General features: G+C 48.7%; 1 pseudogene; it reads right to left on the reverse strand.

Moving 5' to 3' along the window:
* Window positions 1–15,956: 15,956 nt before the first annotated feature.
* LOC142447573 (U7 small nuclear RNA) lies at window positions 15,957–16,021 on the reverse strand (annotated as a pseudogene).
* Window positions 16,022–22,699: the final 6,678 nt, after the last annotated feature.

Here is a 22,699-nt window from a genome sequence, read left to right on the forward strand (position 1 = left end):
TTTTGTACAGGTGATGGCAGAGTCCTGTCTGTGATACTGATGAAGGTACAAACAAGGCAAAACCAAATGAACCCAGCAGATCAGCCGTGACTTGATGGGGAGCTTACTGTGCAACGGGAACGACGCTCAATCCTTGTGTGCGCTTTGCTCACTTAATCTTTGCAACACTGTGAAGGAACGGCCTCGTTTGGTTACAAACCCCAAGTTTTACATGACTGATCTCTTGAGGAGCTTTATTCTTATGTGCTTGCTGGTGGTGCAGTTGGTTAAGCATTGGGCTGCCAACTGAAAGCTTTCTCCGTGGGAGAAAGATGAGGTATGAGGCCGTCTGCTTCCCCCCAGGTCTCAAGCGCGGAACCCTCGCAGGAAGCTTTCTGTTCTGCCCTCTCTTGGGTCCCCATGAAGCAGGCTCAGCTCAGCGGGGGGGGGGTGGGGAGGGGGGAGCTGATCATTTCTGCAGCCCAGGTTGCCAAGAGCGAGAGCCAATTGATGGGAACAAACAAGAACAGACTCGACTCAGTGGCTAAGTCATGCATCTCTCCAGAGCCTGTAATCCTTATCACTGGATTATCCAAGGGGACTTCCAAAAATCTTCCAAGAAAATTCCCTGAACTTTAAATTACATTGTTCCATGATCTTTTTGAAACACCCTTGTACTATCTCTGTGAGTCTATTAGGCAAGCTGGCATAAATATTGTGCTAGCTATTGCTAGTACCCCTGGAGATCTGTTTCTCTCATGGTAATAGGACCTTGAGCTAGGCACATGGCTGCCAGAACAAGGACTACATTTCCCAATGTCCCTTGCAGCGGAATATAACCATGCAATGTAAGTTAGACCACTGAGATATAAGCATAAATATATTCCTAGATTCAGAAGGCAACATTCTTTTTGTTCCCTTTTCTTTCTTCCTTTTTCCATACATCTTCTTGCTGTTGTCCAGAGGGCATATGCTGTCCTTTGGTTCATGACCCCAGCCCTGAACCACCCACCACCCCGTCTTCCCTGTGTGAGAGAAAGCAGCTTCCACTTGCTACCCCACCACTGATTGGGCCGTCTGCACCTGAATGGAGCTTCACACATGCTCCTGCATATGCACATGCACACGTGTGTGCGGGGGAGGGTCATCAGAATGTGACAGGAGTTGCCTCAGGGCTGTAGGATTTGCAGTGAGCTTTTATGTTGGCTTCGTATGTCTCCAGGCACATGGGTCCCTCCTGATAAACCAATCAACGCAAGCAACATGACATAGGACTCTCCACCTTCTGGCCTTCAGTTTTGGGTCGGGGGCCAAATTCTCACCCGAGCCCAGCGACAGCAATGTGACTGGCTGGAGCTCACTCTGGTTCTCTGGGGTGCATTTCTGCACCCTGCTTCTGGGGTGCCAGCTTGACAGTGAGGCTCAAGTTAATATCCCCAGAAAACAGGCAAGGGGTACCCGTCAGTTAGGAAGGGAAAGGGAGGTGACTCCACGGCCTCTTCTCCCCAGGAGGGAACACGGGGCAGTTTGTGTTTCCAGAGAGGAGCCAGATGGAAATAGACAGAAGTTTCATTTATTCTGTAATGATGGACCTAGGTCTCTCTGGACCCAGCTCTGCTCCAGGAGTCGGCTAGTTCAGGAGGAGAGAGTCTTTGTTCTCGTGCAGGCAGTTGACAAACATGCTTTTACCTGGCGCTGTCAGGTGAGCACTGAACTGCTAAATGAAAGCTTGACGGCTCAAACTCACCAGGTGCTCTGAGGGAAAAAGATGGGGCTCTGTGCTCCTGTACAGATTTACAGCCTCAGAAAATTCGACGGCGGGTCAGTACGTGCTGGAACTGACTCAATGGCAGTGGGTTCGGTTTCTGGTGTGAATGTGCTTTCCCAAGCCCATCAGGCCTGTGCCCCACGTGGTACTGTGAGCCCCACTTTCCACATGCCTCGCTGTGTCCTTGCTTCATTCACCCATTGCCACCCATTTCTGTCAGCTGAGGACATGTCAGGCAGAAATAGGGTATTCAAAGACGAGCAAGACAGGCTGTTCTCGAGATTCTGTCAGTCAAATGGGAGCATCCGATCAAAAGGCGGCAAGGTAGTTAGACAGGAGGGATGACCCCTCATGTGGGGTCACTAGGATGTGCTGAGGAGCACCCCCACGATGCTGGAAGGGATGTTCAAGGAAGGTTGGGGATCTTAAGAGCTCAGTCACTTCCTGAAGGATAAATGAAAGTTGCCAGGTTATGTCTCAGCCTGGTGAGAATGACGCCCCCCCACTGTGCAGACAGCAACCATGGTGAAATTATGTGGGCCTTTTATCTTCCAAGAACATCAGGGTCTCAGCTCAAGTCTCAAATGGGAGTCTGCTATGGGTGATAAGTAGGCGATTTAGCTTCTTAATGCTGAGAAGTGTCATTTCAGGAGAGTTGAAGAGGGAGGGAGAGAGGAAGGCAGGGTTGGAGAGAAGGCTGGGGTGTCTGCTCAGCCATCAGTCCCCAGCCTGGTCCCAAGGACTCATCTGAGCACTAAGGAGGGCAGGCAGAGGCTGGAAGAGCTGAGAGACTGCGTGAGACATTAGGAGAGGGGAATCTGCTTGGAGCACTAGTGGCGAAGGGGCAGGGGGATGCCCGCTCCCGGCATGCTCTAGTGCTGCACTGTGGCAGACACTGTTCACCTGCTCCGAATGCACCGCTTTCTGAATTGGACAGGGTCACAGGCCAGGGCGCAGGAGTCAGGCCCCTGGGAGAAGCAGGTGCCAATGGAGCACAGGTGGCAGGACGGGATGGAGAAGGCAGCTCCTTGAAGACTTCTCAGGCAGTGACTCTCAGAGAGGATGCCTGAGCAGAGGACATTTGAGGAAGGATTGTGCCAATAGGTAAGCTGACACTGAAGATTCCCAGAAATATTGGAGGAGCCGGAGGAAGAAGAGGAAGAGGGAAGGGAAAAGAAGGCACTGGCTTATGGGGCTAAGGCTGAGGTCCTGTGTTGGCGACAAGGACGTATGATCACCATGCGGTCCTACTGACTCATCATGTCTTACCCTGAGATAGAAGCTTACATGGAGGTAACTTATTTAGGACAATGACCGCAGGGGGCAGGCAGGCTAGTGAAACACGGAAAGGGACACGTGGTAGGAGGAATTGGTACAACATCACGAGCTGTTGGGTTGACCACACTCTGTGGGAGTTTCGGAGGAGCCTACAGGCATGTGTCTGCGAAAACTGCCTGCTAGCGATGAAATAGGCAAGCGTTGATCCAACGACTTTGGTGCCTTATGAGCCAAACGTGACCCCAGGAGTGCTAATCACCCAAATATACAACAAGTTCTAAGGTGTCTCGCCCAGTAGGGCAAAAGGTGAGTGACAGGAGGGGTAGCCCAAGGTAAGGCGCTGGCAGGTGCACCTGCTCCAGGCTAATGGGAGGCTGTGCTGAACCACTGCCCCACAGTGGCGATGTCCAAAGCGGGTTGAGAGGACGTGAGGCGATGGACAAGAGGGGTCTCTAACAGGGGCCCATGAGCTGGTGGGCCCCAGAACTTTGATCCAGAGGTTTTCAGAAACAAGGACGCACCATGGTGGTTGTTACTTCCAGTAATAAACAAGTTGCTATGGAGGGTGGAGGCTGACGCAGAAACCCCATGGATGTAGACCCGCTTTCAAGCGGCTGGGTTTTCAAAAGTAAAACACCAGGCCTTTCTACTGGGTTACCTCTGGGTGGACTCAAATTCCCAACTCTTCAGCCAGCAGCTGGGCACGTTAACTGCTGTACCACCAAAACATCAAGCCGAAACTCACTGTCATTGAGTGGATTCTGACTGCTAGTGATCCTATAGTACAGGGTAGACCTGCGCCTGTAACTTTCTGAGACCGTAATGCTTTGGGGGGAGGAAGGGAGGAGAAAGCCTTACCTTTCTCCCTTAAAGTGGCTGGTGGATTCAAACTGCTGACCTTGTAGTTAGCAGCCTAACACGTAATGACTACCAGGGCTCCTCCCTGTACCACCAAGGAATTCCATTCATAAATAAGAGCTGGTTGCCCACAAACTATGTATTAAGTCATTAGGGAGAAATCATTTCATTTAATCCCCAAAATACCTTTGCAACATGCATGACGATTGATCTCTATTTTACATGAGGAAACTGAGGTAGCATATCATTTCCTCAAAGTTGTGTAGCTTAAGTGCAGGGGAGGAGAGCGGCTACTTAGCTCTGGGAACAGGCATATCCCCCAAGCCTTTGACTGTCGACCCCCCCACTGCCAATGTTAGACGTTTTAAAAGAGCGGTTGCAGATATACAGAAATATTGCGCACAAGTAGAGTCCCCATCTCTCCCTTCTCCCCACAACTCGGTCCCTCCACTTATTAACAGCTTGCATCAGTGCGGTACAGTTGTCCAGTTGGTAAATCAATGCTGATACATCACTATGCATTAAAGCCCATCGATTCCAATCGGGCGCACTCTATGGGTTGTGGGCTTTGATGGCCGCCTAACGTCAATATTATGCAGAATAGCTCGACTCTCCTTACAATGCCTTGTGCTTCACCTGACATTGCTTTTCAAAGTATCAAGCTAGAGTAGCACTTGCAGGTCAGGAGATTCCCCTATTCCAACCATACCACAAATGACAGTCCCAAACCAGCATGCCCTGCCCCAGCACGCCCCCTCCAGCTCTGCGCGCGCCTGGACAGCGCCCTCTGCACTCCACCAAGGGCCCAGGGCCCGGAGCCTCAGCCTCTGCCTTCAAAGATTCCATTAGCCAGCGCTCTGACATTTCTTCACCTGGAGCTAACTGCAGGCGGTTCTGTGATTACAGTGGGTGGTGTTTCTGTTAAGGTTTGGTTTTTCAATAAAGAGAAAGGTTGAACAAGTAATGTTAACATTCAACCTGGTGTAAAGACATTTCCACCAAGACGTTGGAAATTGTGTGTGTGTGTGTGTGTGTGTGTGTGTGTTGAACAATCTGGAAGGCATTTGTTAGAAGTGGCTTATGTTCAGCTCTACTGGATGACAAGAGCGAGTGGGGGTGTCAATTGAGAGCAGCTGTTCTCCAAGTGTGCCTGTTCCCCGGAGGTCGGCAGCATTGGCATCATCTGGGGAGCTGTGAGGAATGCAACTTCCCAGGCTCACCTGCTGACCTACCAACTCAGAGACGCCAGGGTCCGCTCCAGTAAGCTGTGCTTTCACGAGTCCTCCTGCACACTCAAGCTCGGGAAACTCTAGTTTTGGTGGTCATATAGAAGTCATCTCTCAGGAAGTCAAAGCACATATGTGCAGAGTGAACTACCTGATAGAAAGCGACTTGCAACATTTCTATCCATCTTGTAGTTGTCAACAAAGCAACCCTTTCTCAGGAAACAGCTTCCTCTTCTCTGCTCCCACAGGCCCACGTACTTCTTCCTTTGCAGCAGTGATCATGGGTGTATTTTATATTTCTGCTGTATGGTCGCTTGACTGAGGTTTACGCCTCCCCACACGCTCTGCACCAGACTGTAATCTGCTCCGCTGGGCTACCATCCCAGGGACGTAGCCCACCAGCGAAGACCAGCTGGTGTTGAGTGGACTCTGACTCACATGAGCCCCTGTGTCAGAGAAGAGCTGTGCTCCGTGGGATGTGCAAGGGCTGGTTTGGCAAGCAGATGGCCTGGCTTTTCTCCGAGACGCTTTGTGGGTGGACTTCTGCTTCCATTTGGCAGCCAAGTGCATTAGTCATTGTATCACCACATAGTAGGCCCTCAGTGATAAGAGTGAGGGGTAAAGGGACACATCCTTGATAGAGTCTTCCCTGGTTCTCTAACACCTTCCTTAATTCCTTCATCAACGACGTCACCGCTTTTGCAGGTTTTAAATCTTGGTGACTGCTTGAACTTGCCATGTTTGTTCATCTCCGGGGACTCATCAGGCCTCAAGTGCTGAAGACTCCTCCATTGGAATGTCTCTACCTTGCTTTACCAAGTTACCGCCTGCCAACTGCTCACCAAGGCCCTCATCAGGGCGTGCCCAGGTAAGGGGACCAGTCTTACAGTTGACATGAACCTCTCTTCTGTCCACAGGGCCAATTTCTCCCAAATGGTGGGCTCACAGAGTCATGCATTGCAACCTTTGATATCTGGTCAGATCTTAGAGTTTCCAAAGTGCTGTCACTTATCTTAACATGCCATCTCCCATTTGTTGCTAGGCACTGATGGCGCTGCTTTAGGTACTTTGTTATTTTTTTGGGGGGAGGGGATTGTTCTGGTAACAATAAAGGAGGGGTATTTATTATTTGTCCTATATTTTCATGGAAGGGTAAAGTCAGGGTCAGAGAGAGCAAAGCCCTGGATCCCCAAATCGCTATGTAACAGGTAGGGGTTGATCTTGAATTCTGGCTGAGTCTGTGACCTACCCTCTGTGCTCTGCTGCCTTCCACCCCAGGGTCACCCACCTTCACTCAAGTTTTACCAGCTCAGGAAATTGGATCCCAAATCTGGTGCCTTCTGGTACTCATTCACATCACTCCTTCCCCTCGAAGGCTTGCAGTGGAAAGAAGCACAGTCCCTGCAAAGTGGACGAACATGGCAGACAGAAACTCCATGGCAGACAGACACTCCATGGCAGACAGACAGAAACTCCATGGCAGACAGAAACTCCATGGCAGACAGACACTCCATGGCAGACAGACAGAAACTCCATGGCAGACAGAAACTCCATGGCAGACAGAAACTCCATGGCAGACAGAAACTCCATGGCAGACAGAAACTCCTGAGAGCAAGTCTGAATTCTTCCACTCTCCTAGCTGGGGGATCCATGACAAAGGATCAGTCCTCTCTGCACAAGTCTGTTTCTCTATGAAATAAGGACCAGTATCACTGTGACCTCATAGGGTCCCTATGAAAAGTTAATGAAACCGTGCATTTACTAGAATGAGTATCAAAACAAACAAACAAACTCACTTCAATCGAGCTGATACCAACTCACAGTGATCCTATTAGGCAGGATAAACTGCCCCTGTGGGTCCCCCAGACTGTAAATGCTGACAGAAGTAGAAAGCCTCAAACTTTGAGGACCATAGTCCAACTCATAACCACCATGCCATCGAGGTACAACCCCCACCCCCACAACCCTAACTGCCCTCGAGTCAATGCTGACTCACAGAGACCCCCCTGTAGGTTTGTTTCTGAGACTAACTGTTTAGGGGATTAGAAAGCCCAGTTTTTCTCCCAAGGAGCTGCTGGTGGTTTTGAACTGCCAACCATGCGAATCATAGCCCCACACATAACCACTACGCCACCAGGGCTCCTTCCACCAAGATACTGTAAGCGTTACTTATTATAACTATAATTATATTTAGGAATTGTGGTGGTGCTCTTGAGTAAGCAGTGGGCCACTAGCCATAAGGACAGGAGTTCAAATCCACCAGCTGCTACTCAGGATACAGATAAGGGCATCTGCTGCCATGAAGATCTGCAGAGACCTGCAAGGCGCTGGAAACTCTGTCGAGGGTTCCTCTGAGTCAGAAATTGCTCTATGGCACTGAGTTTGGTTTTTTGGTTTATTATTATGTTTAAGGAGCTCTGGTCGCATAGTGGTTACACATAAAGCCTGCAGTTTGAAATCACCAGCCTCTCCCAGGGAGAAAGATGAGGCTTTCTACTCACGCAAAGAGTTACAGTCTCAGAAACCCACAGGGGCATTCTACTCTGTCCTAAAGGGTCACTATGAATCGCTATTGACTCAGTGGCAGGGAGATTTTGACTGAGGTGGGATAATGGGTTATTCATTGAACTGTTAATCACAGAGCCAGTGATTTGAAACTCCCAGCCGCTCCGAGAGGGAAAGATGAGGCTGTCAGCTCCCATAAGGATGCATAGTCTTCAAAACCATATACAGCAGTTCTCCTTGACCCTATAGAGCTACTATGGTTTGGAACCAGCTCAAGGGCACAGAGGGTTGTGTGTGTGTGTGTGTTTTGTATGGTTGTATCTAAACTTTTCATTTGTTTTACATCAAAGGTGACCTCTATCTACCTTGTGACTTTCCACAGACTCGTGGAGTCCCCTTCGACAGCTCACGTGTCGGCAGGTTGGCAGGAGTTTGACTGCCTCCCGGGCTGGGCTCCCCTGGGCAGCTCTAAGTCAGACTGCGGCTGTGCTAGCTGAAACTGGCAGGGGTGGCTCCACTCCATGTCTCTCACCCTCCTGCTGGGACCAAGGAACCAAGTGGGCATCTTCTTCTCATAAAGAATGCAGAAGTACAAGATGAGAAACAGAAACATTCAAAGTTTCTTAATATCTAGACATAATGTCACTTTAACCCACAAGCCATTGGCCAAAGCAAGTCACATGGGCAAACCCAAGTAAACCAGCAGGGACATATACTGTATGATGAAGCCAGAGAGAAGAAGTATACACAGCCTGGGGTGAAGAACTGAGACCAGCAAGTCAATCTAACACACACACACACACACACACACACACACACACGATTATTTCTGATTTTGATTTGTCATAATTGTGAGATATTGAGAACCTCTTGGTATGCGTCCATTTAAAAAATCATTTTATTAGGGGTTCATACAGCTCTTATCATAATCCATCCATCCATGTGTCAAGCACATTTGTACATGTGTTGCCATCATCATTCTGAAAACATGTTCTTTCCACTTGAGCCCTTGATTAGCTCATTTCCCCCCTCCCCAACCCTTCCATCTCATGATCTCTTGATAATTTATAAATAATTATTTTTCCATGTCTTACACTGACTACTGTCTCCCTTCACCCACTTTTCTGTTGTCTGTTATATATAGAACATTGTGATCGGTTCCCTCTCCCCCAACCCCCACCCCGCCTACCTTTCCCTGCCCCTCCTGGTATTGGTTCTGAGGGGTTTATCTCTCCTGGATTCTCTGTGTTGCAAGCTCTTATCTGTACCAGTGTGCTTGCTCTGATCTAGCCAGATTTATAAGAAAGAATTGGGTCATGATAATGGGGATAGGGGGAAGCATTAAAGAACTAGAGGAAAGTTGCGTGTTTTGTCGGTGCTATACTGCACCCTGACTAACTCATCACTTCCTTGTGACCCTTCCATAAGGGGATGTCCAATTGTCTACAGATAGTCATTGGGGCTCCGCTCCATACCCCCCTTCATTCATATTGATGTGATTTTTTTGTTCTGGGTCGTTGATGCCTGATCCCTGATCCCATCGACACCTAATGATCACACAGGCTGGTGTGCTCTTCCATGTGGGCTTGTTGCTTCTGAGCTAGATGGCCGCTTGTTTATCTTCAAGCCTTTAAGACCCCAGATGCTATATCTTTTGATAGCCGGGCACCATCAGCTTTGTTCATTACATTTGCTTGTGCACCCACTTTATCTTCAGCGATTGTGTCGGGAAGGTGAGCTTCATGGAATGCCAGGTTAATAGAACAAAGTATTTTTGCACTGAGGGAGTACTTGAGTGGAGGCCCAATGTCCCTCTGCTATCTTAATACTAAATCTATACATATATGCACATAGATCTATTTCCACATCCTCATATATTTACATATATACATGCCCTTTATGTATATCTCTAAGAATGACTTTTACCTCCACATTCTTTGCTCCATTTCCTTTGACTTTCCTCTTGTCCCACTATCATGCTCAGCCTTCATTAGGGTTTCAGTAATTCCTCTCGGTTACATTACCCTTGATCACGCCCTACCAGGCCTCCTATACCCTTCTCACCACCAATTTGGATCACTTGTTCCTTTGTCCCTGGGTTTGTTAACACCTCTTCCTTTCCTCCCACCTCCCCCTCTCCCATGTCCCCCTGCCACTGTTGGTCCTGTTGTTTTCTCCTCCACATTGTTCATCCAGCCTGTCTTATTTAGACAGACCTGCGGAGATAATAACATGCACAAAAAGAAGACATAATAAAACAAGCAACAAAATAAAACAAAAAACCAATGACAACAAAACAAAACACAATGCACCAGCTTTATCTTCAGCAATCGTGTCAGGGAAGATAAGGGTATGCATCCATTTTTATTGACTTGCCTCATTTTCTTCTTGTGATGAAATTTCAGAATCAAATTGCTAGTCAAAGAGCATATGCATGTCAACTATGGCCGGTCTCCTGAGACATCATGTGCTCCTCACAGCAGCCTGGGAAAGTTCCACTGCCTCCCACTTTTGCCACTACTAGGTCTTATCCTTTTTTAAAAAAATCTGTGTTCATTATGATAGAAGAAAAGTGATATGACCTTAATTTTATCACATTTTTTTCTGATTTGAGTTGCTGCTGCTGGTTGTTAAGTCTGAGTCAGGGTAACCTGCTGAGTATGGTGCAGTGTAGAACGATGCTATAGAATTTTCAACGTTGTGACCTTTCAGAATCAGATGTCTGTCTTTGGAGGTGTCTCTGGTTGGTCTTGACCTGCCAACATATTTATTAGGAGTGGATTGCTGAACCGTTTGCAGCACACAGAAACTCTTTAATTATTAGCTTAAAATATTTTTAGGTGTGTTGGTCATGTCTGTTTCTTTCTGTGAAGGACTTCTTCATGACCTTTACCTAAATCCAGTGAAGTTAGGGTGAAGTCATAGCTCATTTCTCTAAACCCAATGCTGTGGAGTTCTGTGTGCTGCGGCCTCATCACTGCCCCCTAACGAGGGCAGAATGCCGTGAGCTGAACTGGCAGGAAGGCCAGGCACTGGGAGGTCCCGTGCCCTTCGCCGGCCTGACAAAAGGCCATGGGAAGGAGATGGCCGGGAAGGTGAGGCGCGGGAGCTGGTCTTCTGTGAAGGGTGCTGAGTCTGGCTTGTGCTGGTGCTGACTCAGCGTGAGGAGGCCTTTGACAAGGCTGGGATTGCTTTCTGGATGACAACCCTCTACAACCAATGCTTTGGGAAAATGAGATCATTTGGTCTCTTGAGAGCCAGTTGTTATATTTTCAGGGATTTTGCAAGCAGATTGTTAAACTCATGCATTAAAAATTAATGTGAAAGATACTCAAACTTTTCATGTCCTAGTCATTCACGTACACTTAACTAGCATCTACGTTTGTGAGGGTATTTGTTCTATCGTGTCTGAATGGTAGGAATACTAGGGGGCTACGTTTCTCCCCAGCTCCTCATTCAATGATGTCACGCACGTTGGTAGCTTGAAGCCCACCACAGCAAGGGTGAAAACAGTTTTCACACTGTGAAAACTGGCAAGAGTTCCAAAGAAGGTGTAACAGGTTTATTGTGCCAACCTGGTCAATAGGAACATGTGGGATTAATCAGGTCACAGTTTGATTGGAGGGCAAAGACATAAATGACTCTGCAAGGCCTGCCTCTCTCCCTCTTGCTCTCTAGTGATCAGACCAGTGTGTGGCTCCTTTAGCTAGTTCTCTGCCTCAACTTGTGAGTTATACTACCTGTGGGACAGTCAGCCCATGGATCGTGTCACCAGAATTTGAGGTTCCTCGAGACCTGCTTTGCCATGCTGCTGGTGTGTACATCACTGAGCTTAAGGCTGGTGAATCCTCTCATCTTGCATTGCTTGAGTTCAATGTCCCATCCGGGCCTGCTTCGTCAAGCTCCTGAGCTGCTGACTGTTGGTGACCTGCCTTGGTGTTTGCTGCCTGTGGGTGGACTGCCTGCATTGCCCGAGGGAAGACTCAGCTGTCTGCTTCCTTGACCTTGGACTCAGCAGCCCTCATGAGTTGAAGGACTTCCAATATATTAACTGTTCCACAGAACTGAGTTGAGCTGAGCCTTCTGTACTACTGTGTGGACTAATTAGCTGTTATATTCCTCTGTGCTGTATAAATCTATGTATGTATCTAATCATAAGTGTTCTGGTTTTGTTTCTCTAGAGAACCCTGCCTAACACTGCTGGGTTTTCACATTTTGAAATATATTTAAGGAAATCTTGTTTTGGGGAGTTGGATATTAAATATCTACCAGCACACAACTGAAGACATGTATGCTTAAAATGCTGACTATGCTGGAATTCTGATTTGGGGAAAGGATTTGATATCTTTAAACTTTGGCTTACTATTTCTTAATACTGTTGTAAGGTTACTGTATTCAATTTTGGGGTTTTTTAGTGGTGCTATAACAAAGTACCACAAACTGGGGGTTTTAAACAGCAGAACTTTACTCGTGCTCACTTTTGGACCCCAAAGTCAAAGTGTCAGGGGCTCCTTCTCTCTTGAAAGGATGGGGGTGGGCGTGAGGGGTGAGGAAAGAATCTGTCCTGGGCTTTTCTGGCTTTTGGTGGCTCCAGTCTCTATAAGACAGAGCAGAACTGTCCTTGTGGGTTTCCAAGACTCAATCTCTAGGGGAATAGTAGAAAAACCCATTTTTAATCCCATATGGAGGCTGGTAGTTTTGAATTTCAAAAGCAAGATGTCACAGAACTAAGGTGTACCTGATCCAAATCATGGTGTTTTGTGTCACATACCAGGGGCAGGCGGTTTTGAATCGCTGGTCTTGTGTTTAGAAGCCCAATGTATTAGCCACTGTTCTACCAAGGCTCGGGAACCCAAATGATAGACTAGAATGGCCTCATAGGAGGTCGCAGGCTGTCAGCGTTGTGGATGCACATTGCCAGACCTTTTCTCCATCGGAGAGAGAGAGAGGCCCTTTCAGTTAGCAAACAAGAGCACAACCACCGCGCTCTCAGTGCACATTTCTATCCAGCCCCAACTCGCTGTCAAGTCATGTCAGCACTCATTGGGGTTCCATATGAATAATAATAGATTTCCTTGCACCTACTCTCTTCAACATCTACGGACCCAAACCAACTACGTTTAATTTTTAAAACAACTTGTTTCAAATTGCCTTCGGGGGTCGCCTTTAAATCTCAAAATAATAGGCATCTCTGTTTCTTGACGCATTCGTTTTCGACATTATCTATTGCTGCCTGTCTGTTGCAAACTACTTCTTTAAAGTGTTCGAAGCAAGATGTCACAGGACTTGGGGGCCTACCCAAACACAGGCTTTTCCACTGTTTCATATCCAAGGGTGCTTTAAACTGCACGGGAAGGTTTTATTTATTTTTATTATTTTAAATTCCGTTTTACATGAACTTTTTGAAGGTCCCTTGTCCAGGTGCACCCTGGACAATGAATAAGGAAAACCAGAGAAGAAATGATCCATTTGAATGATGATGCTGGCTAGGAATATTGGAAGTACCATCACGGGGTAGCTGTCAGAAGGACAAATACTTCTGTTGGAGGAAGTACAGACAGAAAGGTCCTTAGATTAAGGATGGCAGCACCTCATCGCATGCAGCTGGGTACATTTTCCGGAATGAGCAGTCCCTGGAGAAGGGCATCAGGCTTGAGGTAAAATGCTCAGAGGAAAGAAGAAGCCTCAAAGAGGAGGATGTGCACGGTGCCTGGCACGGTGGGCTCAAAGAGGAGGATGTGCATGGTGCCTGGTATGGTGGGCTCAAAGAGGAGGATGTGCACGGTGCCTGGTATGGTGGGCTCAAAGAGGAGGATGTGCACGGTGCCTGGTATGGTGGGCTCAAAGAGGAGGATGTGCACGGTGCCTGGCACGGTGGGCTCAAAGAGGAGGATGTGCACGGTGCCTGGTATGGTGGGCTCAAAGAGAAGGATGTGCACGGTGCCTGGCACGGTGGAAGAGCGTTGTTGGAGGGCTCCACAGTACTTCATTCTGTTCTACACTTGAGTCTGAATGAATAGCAAGAATAATGGCGCCAACAAAAGAATTAGCTCACGCACCCTACCCTAACCTACCTTTCAGCCTTCTCAGTGCATCTCATCATTCTAGTTCCATAGTTGTCTATGTAAAGTTCTATAATACACGTGTACAGCTCATTCCATCAACCCTCGACGGTTTTGGGTCCTCTTTCATATGGAAAACTTCAGAGCTCCTGCTTTTCCCTCTGCAACCTCTCAGCCCCGCCCCCCCCCCCCCCCGCCCGGCTCCTCCCAGCTAATGTCCTCGGGCTTTCCACGCGGTTAATGCCATGTGGGCTTTGTGGGAAGCCATCTGCCCAGACCTGATGGGGTTTTGAAGATCAAGTGGCCGCTGTGATCTTCCTCAAGGAGCACCGGTGGTGCCGTGGGTTGAGTACTGGCGATTGGTGGTTCGAGCCCATCAGCCACTCTGAGGGAGAAAGATGAGGCTGCCTGCTCCTAGAAGGGTTTCTAGTCTCTGGACGGGCTTGTGATTGCACAACTCAGGTTTAAGGCGACCTAACCGTGGACGGAGGGAGGGATGCTCGGACATGGATGAGGTGATGATTGTACAATTGTCCTCGATATGACTGAACGAATGAACGACTGAATTGTACCATATGTCAATCATGTGCCAATAACACTGTTGGGGGAAAGGATTCTGTCTCGGCACCTGAGTGGAACGGATGTACTCTGTCCTGTAGGTCACTGTAAGTCAGGGAGGCTTCAAGGGCAGCGAGCGGGTCTTAGGTTTGTGGCTCAGGGTTTTCAAGGCTGCCGTCAGACAGCAGGAAACAGTGGCGCAGAAGGTCAAATCCCCTTAGCAACACCTTTGCCTGTGCTAGGAAAAGAAAGCCCTCTCCCTAGTGCCCCCCTCCCCCTGCTTTTCTGGATCACAGGAGTTGTCTCATTAAACAGAACACCACGGAACAGCAGGAGGAGCCAGGGCAAAGGAAAAGGTGCAAAGGGAAGAATGCTATTAGGGCGCCCAGCAGGAGGCTCACTGGAGACAAACACGCTAATGAATGCAAGACCTGGAGTGCCATTCATGTGAATGTGCTCTCGGCTCCAATTCCGGACCAGAGAGCAAACCGTGCACAGAACATTCCAGAGACCTTGACAGACACACAAAAGGTTTCTGTCTTCCTTTAAAATACAAGTAGCGGGAAAGACACCTTTTAATAAGAGAATTGGTGCTGTTACTATTGTAGAAGTCTCTCGTGTTTAAAAAAAATGTACCACACAAGGGTTTTCATTAGCTAGCATATTCCTAGTAATTAGTAATAATGGGCTGGTGTATATGTTGAAGGTTTATACGTTTTGTAGTCACGATTGTGTCCCTCTTTGCTTATTAATTGGGAAATCAAACAGCATTAAAATATTCAAGAAATAAGTAATTTGACCCTTTCAGATGAAATCGTCCCTGTATCTCTGAAAGCAGTTTCCCACACTTACCAGGACAGCAAGATTAGCCTGTGTCCACTCAGTCATACACTCTTGGAAAGGACAATGAGAAAGTCGAGTTCAGAAGGATTAACATGTTTTGTCTACGAAATTCGACCCATCCATGTGCAAAGCCAGCGTTTCCCTCAGGACTCAGAATTATTTGATGGCCTTAGGCCCTGAATGTAAAAACACCCCAGTGGTTGTAGGGGTGGGAGGGTGAGTCATTTAAATACACAGTAATGACATGCAAGGGGTTCCTAACTCAGAAAGACAAAACAAAGCAACTCTTACATTAAAATAAATAAGTAATTTCCAGGAGAAACTATTGCACTATCATTGGGTAATTAGAGTAAGACCAGACCCATGTCTCGGCTGGTGGATGATCCATGCCTTTATTCATCCAACAGATATTTGGTGAGCTCCTACCATGTGCCAGTGCACAACACAGCCGTTAATACGACAGTAAGCCCCTGACTTCCCAGAGCTCGCATTGCATTGTAGTAGAAGGTGAAAGAAATTAGAGACACGGATTATTAAATGATATTGCTTAGGAGATGGCACTGAGTGCTAAGAAGAATTAAGCACACAGCAGAGGAGAGGGAGTGTCAGGGTGGGATTTGCGATTTTAAACGGGCAGCCAGAGAACCCTGAGGGCGGCTTTGGAGCTCAGACTGGAAGGAGTTGGAGGGAGCTATGTGGGCAGCTCAAAACTCAAGTTCACGGCCGTTTTACCTCCATTCTAACTCACAGGCAGGCACCCTGTAAGACAGGGTAGAGCTAACTGCCCTGTGGGTTTCCAAGACTCATAGCAACCAGAGGAGAGAGTGGAGCTGGCTGTGTGGGTCTCCGAGATTTACAACTCTTTCTTTGTCAAAGGTGGGGGGTGGTTTCTGGAGAAAAAAATGAAAACCCACTAGACAAATTCTAAAAGAGCTGTAATACTGCGAGACTGCAACTCTTTATGGGAGCCAAAAGCTTCACTTTCCTCTCGAGAAGTCGCTCTTACTGTCTGTGCTTGAGTCGATCCTGACTCCTTGTGACCTTACTGGACAGGGCAGCAGTGTTCCTGTGGGTTTCCAAGCCGAGACTGGAATCCTTTATGGGGGTAGAAAGCCTCACTGCGGATCTTCCAGCTAGCCCCCCAACGTGTGACCCACTCTGCTGCTCCCCCTGCTGATCCTGCAGTCCGCAGCCCAGTGCGGAAGGAAGCCACGATGCCGCCAGGCCGCCTTCCACGCGGCCCTCTGGGGAGGGCTCGGCTGTTGGCAGATGAGCTTCAGGCTGAAGGGTGCCTGACGGAGGAGGAGTAGCTGCTTCTGGGATGTAATATACAGATTACTTCTATACAGAGTCGACAGAGAAGCAAAGTATCTAGGCTACTGGATAGAGTTCAGCTTTTATTCTGAGTGAGATTGGCAGCCTCTGGGAGGATTTAAGTAAAGTAGGAATCGTCAGACTCACAGATTAACAGAATTCTTGTGACTGACACACTGGGAATAGAGACCAAGGGGGAAGGAAACAGAAGGGGAGAAGGTGGTGGGAGAATGGGCGAAGCCAAGAGCAGGGTGCTTTGAGAGTGAGCCCGCACTGGGGGCAGGGCAGGTCAATGGAGGCTGTGGGCGGACCCGGCATGAGCAGCATGCTGCTGGCGACTTTCCTCCACGTGGGGCGAGTCTGCGGCAGAAGGAAGATCTGGGCGTACCTATCAGGGAGGCTTTGTTCATGATCGTCCGAATCCGGAGACAACCCCAATGCCAGCCAACAGACCAACAGACAAAGAAGGCCATCCTATTCATGAAACGGAGTAATACCCAGTAAGTGCAAGGACTAGACGGATACACACCCGGACAAATCGCCCAACATCATCCACAGTGACCGCGAGGGCCGGAAGGCTGCGTGATGTGAGGCGCGGCCCTGCAGAGAACCTCCACGTTTGACTTTCCAGCCCCGGGTTGTCAGCCCTGGGGGGTGGGGCACAACTGGCAAGCTCCACACCAGTGTGGTCTGTAAGGGGGCACCCCCCCCAAGGGTTTAACCAGCATTCATTTAAAGACAGGGTCCCTTCAGAAGAGCTGCAGAGTCCCCCTGGTGAGGCGCAGAGGACATGCTAAGCATCGCTAAGATAATCCTTGCTGACAGCGAAGTGGGCCCCCCTCAGGGCGATGAGATGAGCAGAACTGTCCAGGGGACACTTGTCGTTCTCAGAGGGGAGACGGCCGCCACATTATAATTAGTCACTGTGTCCATCCTTGGGTCTCCTACATATTTCTTCTCAATTTGTCTCAGGTGACAATTCTATGCCACCGTAATCTCAGGCTGTAAATTCAGTCTGGGGGAGATGTTGCAGGATGTGCGCTCAGCCTTACCGCAGCGTTAGGACATTTACCGGGCTTGTGATCTCAGGGCCACCCTACCCTGCAGAATGTGCCTTTTCCTAGCCCGCAGCACGCTCGATCCCGTCCCGGCAGGGCGCTCATTCCGAGCAAGCCGGCGCTCCTCTGGGCAGGCGCGAGTTACTGCTCTGCCCGTGCTCCGTGCCAGTGCTACTCGATCCCATTTCTAGAAAGGTCTGGACGAAACTGCAGGTTGAAATTAGAGGAGGGGTTGCCTGGGAATCATTTGAAAGTGGCATCAACTTTTTGCGATATTCTACAATGGCAAGGTTGAGGATTATTACGTGGGTGTATTTGTGAAAACCGAACCAGCTAGGCACTGAAAACTGTACATTGTCAAATCAATCATACCACAATTCAGCTCTGCCATCCGGTCCATTCTGAGCCTCGGCGACCCTCAAGACAGGGTAGAATGCCCCCTGGGCATTGCTGAGGATGTAGCAGAGCCCATCCTTGTGATTGGAAGACCACATGTAACCACGAAGCCGCCAGGGCTCCGTTATACCAGTGTGGTTAGGGTGATGGAGTCAGCTCTAGCCCACAGGGCCTCTCTGCGCCAGAGGGAACACTGTCGGGCTGAGCCATCCCCACAATGATTCCTGTGCTTGAGCCTGAAGCGGTGACAATGAGTCAATCCACTACGATTTTACGGTGGAAATATCGTATAGCTAGAATGACAGACTTAGTTGAGAGGGAATTTAACTAGAAGCCCTCCACGGCGGTGACCTTGAGAAACAGGCCTCTAGCTTGTCTCACAGAAAATCCTGTGAGTGTCCAGGCACAACGTCTCACTGCTACTAAGCCAATGACCGCTTCTCATCGGAGTGCTATGAATCTTCCAGGCTTCCCCCTCCCCTCCCGAAGGGCCGGCACCTGCAAACCTCGTCCGTCTTCCCGACTTAGGGTCCCAAAGTAATGGAAGCTCTGTAACACGAGGTCTTTGTTCAAACAAAACTTCGTTTTCCTAGCTCGTACCTGTCACTCACGATTTGTGTCTGTCCGAAAGAATTGTTTCACTCGGCCTGTATACTGTACATATTTCTGTGTAAACCAAGTTTTTTGGCACATTTTTAATGCCGTTTTTGTGGTAAAATTAGGTGCCTTGGCTGATATTTGGGTTGGCTTATAGTCAAGTATATACGGTGTATATCCCGTGAGGACAAAGGGATGGGCTGAGGGACATTTAAAGGAGCCTCCCCTTCTCCTTTCCCCTGCATGTAAAAATAAAACCCGGAATCTTTCAAATCCCCCTGGTTTCTGTAACCAGGCATCGGTGAGCAGGCAGCGGGGATCTTCTAGGTGCCCGCCCTACAAGTCCACTTTTGGAGCCTCTCGTCAATCCAGCTCCTTGAGGACCACCCTCTCCTTTGCTTCTGCTCTTCCGTCTCTGCTGACATGTTCAAAGGAGGTAAGACAGTTTGCCATCTGAGGTAGTTTATTGTGCCAGCCTGGCCGGTAAACACATGTGGGGTTAACTGAAGGGCAGAGAGATAAATGGCTCTGTAAGCCTTGCCTTTCTAGTTCTCGGGTCTCTTGCTTTCTGATGGTCGGACCAGGGTGCAGCTGCCTTAGCCAGTTCCTTGCTTCAGATGGCAAGGCTCACTTCCTGCACGACATCCCTGAGAAGCCACATAGACCTACCCCGATGTAGTCCTGGGTGCTGGAGCATCCATGTGGAGACACCTGCCAGTGCTGAGATGCTTACACTCACCGACTCAGCTTCCCTCCTGCAGTCTGCATCATTGTGTTTTGTGAGATGGGAGGACTTTGTGGACTGGTGTTAATGTTGGACTTGTAGTCTTGGGCAGCACTGGGTTGGGATGTCTTCATGTGCACTTAACCTTTATATAAAACTCTCTTACACATGAGTTTCTGTAGATTTGTTCCTATAAAGTACCCAGACTAATACACCATCCTTGCCTCTAAGGGGGCATTCTGGCCAGACTTCTTCCAAGACAGATTTGCTTGTTCTTTTGGCAGCCCACTTTGACGACACTGTAATTCAAACGCATTAATTCTTCTTTGGTCAATGTCCTACTTTCACCTGCATGAGGTGACTGAAAATACCTTCACTTGGGTCAGGCACACCTTTGTTCTCAAATATCCTTGCTTTTCAATACTCCAGAGTGGCCAAGCACAGTGAATTTCCCTAATGCAATGTGTCATTTTTTTTTAATTAACATGCCTGTTCTTGAAGGATTTCAAGGTAAAGTGAGAAATGTAGCAACAGCAGAAAGGAGCACAGAACAGGACTCAGGAGGTTTTTGTTGTGTTTTTTAAAATTTTTTATACTGAGGTAGGAGAATAGCCTATTTGTATGCTGAGAGCTGGAGCAAGGGAACAATGGATGAGATTGGAAGACTAGTGGAAACTGAGTAAGAGAGGGAAGTGGGATGGGGAGCCCAGGGAGAGGTTGGCTTTGGCCTGAAGTCCTGGTTTATGCAGGCTGAGGCTGGAAGGCAGTGTGTGGACAGAGGCTGGCTGGGGAGTGGTGTGTTGTTCTTAAGTACCATCGAGTTTGTCCTGACCCATACCAGCCTTGTGCACAACAGAACCAAACCCTGCCCGGGCCTGCACCATCCTCACAACTGTTCTCATGCCGGAGCCCTTGTCGCAGCCACGGTGTCAATCCAGCGCCTCGAGAGCCTTCCTCTTCTTCACTGCCCCTCCACTTTACTTATCATGATGGCCTTCTCCAGGGACCCGTCTCTTCTAACCACCTGTCCAAAGTATTTCAGAGGAAGTCTTGCCACCCTTGTCTTTAGGGAGCAAGCTGGCTACCGTTCTTCTAAGGCAGATTAGTTTGTCCTTTCAGCAGTCCATGGTACTTTCATAGTCTCCAACACAATCAGTTTGTCGTACTGTGGTGGCTTGCGTGATGCTGGAAGCCATGTCACTGGTATCCCAAATGCCAGCTGGGTCCCCCAAAGTGAGCAAGTTTCAGCAGAGGCTCCAGACAATGAACGACTACAAAGGCCTAGCCCCCACTTTGGAGCAAGTAGCCTCTGAAGACCTCATCATGCATAGCTCCAAGTCACTGTCAGATACCAGACGCTGAATGAAAGGAGGCCTCCGGTTGGAGGGCACTCGGGACGGGACTGAGGTGGAGCTGATTCCTCAGGGTGGAGTCGACCACCGGGACCCGAGTCAGCTAAAGCCTGGGGGAGTGGAGCCTTAGGGGCCTTCATTTGCTGATGGGGCATGACTCCAGGTCAGGAAGAAACAGCTGCTAAAATCTGCTAATGATGGGAAGTTGGAATGTACAAAGTATGAACCTAGGAAAATTGGGAGTGGTCAAAAATGTAATGGAATTTATAAAGATTGACATCCTAGGCATCAGTGCGCTGAAATGGGTGTTATGTGAGAACCTGTGAACTTTTTTTTTTTTTTTTCCCTGCATGAATCTTTTTTCTTTAGCTGAGAGAAACCGTGGGGAGAAGGCACTGGAGATGGAGAAAAGGCCACCATGGAGACTGGCAGACTGAGCTCCGTGTGCCTTTACTCACAGCGACCTCATGGGCAGAGGGAAACGCACGGCCCTAGAGAGCTCCAGACCCTACTGTCCTTGATGAGCAGGTCACCAAGTATCTTCTCCCACGGACCTGCTTGTGGGTTTCACACTTGCCTTTCCTTTAGCAGCTGAGTGCTTTAACCACTGGGTCACCTTGACCAGGAAAATGAGAAGTGACTCTGGACACTGTACAAACCCCTTGAGCGCCGTTGTTAGCAACCCCATGGTGGGGTGGGTTAACAGAACCAGTCCAAAGGGTTAGTTTGCGCTGTGATTTGGGTGAAAATAGAGGGTTTCCTTGGCTGTAACCTTTTTATGGAAGCAGTTGGCCAGGCCTGTTTTCTGTAGAGCCAGAGTGGGTTTGAGCTACCAACCATTGCTAAGAACTTGTTCTTTGACCTCAGATTCCCCAAACCTGACACTTGAGAGTGCCGCAGAGGGCAGAGAAGATGTGCTCCTGAGGGATTCCAACGCAGTGATCGTTACAGAAGCACACAGCTTCATCCTTCTCCCTCACAGTGCTGGCCGCAACAACATCAGGCTCACTGGAGATTAAAACCCCAAGCCCATGCCATCAGGGCTCCTTCATTTAGGATGAGGGGCCAGGAATTCAACACCGAGCCAGCCAGCAAGGTTAGGTTTTACCCTCCAGCCCCACTGAATTAGACGTAACCTGGATTATGAGGTAGTTCAGAATACAGAAGAGAGGCATGGAAGTTGAATATTGATGACAGGACTTCTTTAGGATGATGGACCATGGCTTTCAACGGAGTAAGAAGAGAAGGGCAAACATGAAGAGGCCATGGTGCTGAAAATGTGGTAAGACTCAATGGATTTTGGTCTTGGTGGATTGAAGGATTGCTGGAATTGGGATACTAAAGAGGGAGGTGAAAGATGGGCGGTAAGAATGATACTCAAAATTGCTATTACATAGGAGATGGACTTATGGGTAAATAGTCTGTGGGTGGTACGAGTAGCCGGTAATTAGCTGCTAATTTGGAAGGTTGGTGGCTGAGCCTGCCCAGTAACACTAGCGCGATCTGCTTCCATAGAGATTAGTCAAGAAAACCCTATGGAGCAGCTCAATGCTGTAACACAGGCTGGGGGCAACTCAAAAGCAACAGCGTTAGTTTTTTGTTTTGGGTCGAGGGAAGTTATCAAACCAGGAGTCACTGGGCGGTGCAAATGGTTAGCATTACACTACAAACTGAAACGTCGGCAGTTCAAACCGGAGGCGCCTCAGAAGGCAAGCCAACGGCAACTAACAGGAGTATGTGGGGAGTGACAGTGTTAAGATGGCTGGATTAAAGGTTACGGAGCCACGCTTTCTAAGAAATGAAAGCCAGTTATCTTATGTCAAGGTAGCGGGGATGGTGGCTCAGTCTTGAACGGAACAGATTAAAACTGGGGTGGGGGTCCAGGAAGGGGAGGATGTAACACAAAAGAAGCCATCCATTTCCTATCCAAGCCTAGAGGTACGAACGGTATGTGAAAGACAGGCCGCCTTCTCAGAGGGATGCAGAAGAGGTAACATCTTTCTAAGAAAGCAAGGCACTTTGTGGGACAGAAGGGGGGATATACAGAACTGCACTGAGACAGGAGGTGAACTGGGAGACCTGGGTTGCTTATGACCAGTGGAGAACAAGACATCTAGTTGTGACGGTGCCAAGATAAGTGGTCTCAAGGCTGTGAACACTGGTAGAGGGTAGGATTTTGCC

Source organism: Tenrec ecaudatus, chromosome 4 (genome assembly GCF_050624435.1).
Source record: "Tenrec ecaudatus isolate mTenEca1 chromosome 4, mTenEca1.hap1, whole genome shotgun sequence".
In the NCBI taxonomy this organism is placed as follows: Eukaryota; Metazoa; Chordata; class Mammalia; order Afrosoricida; family Tenrecidae; genus Tenrec; species Tenrec ecaudatus.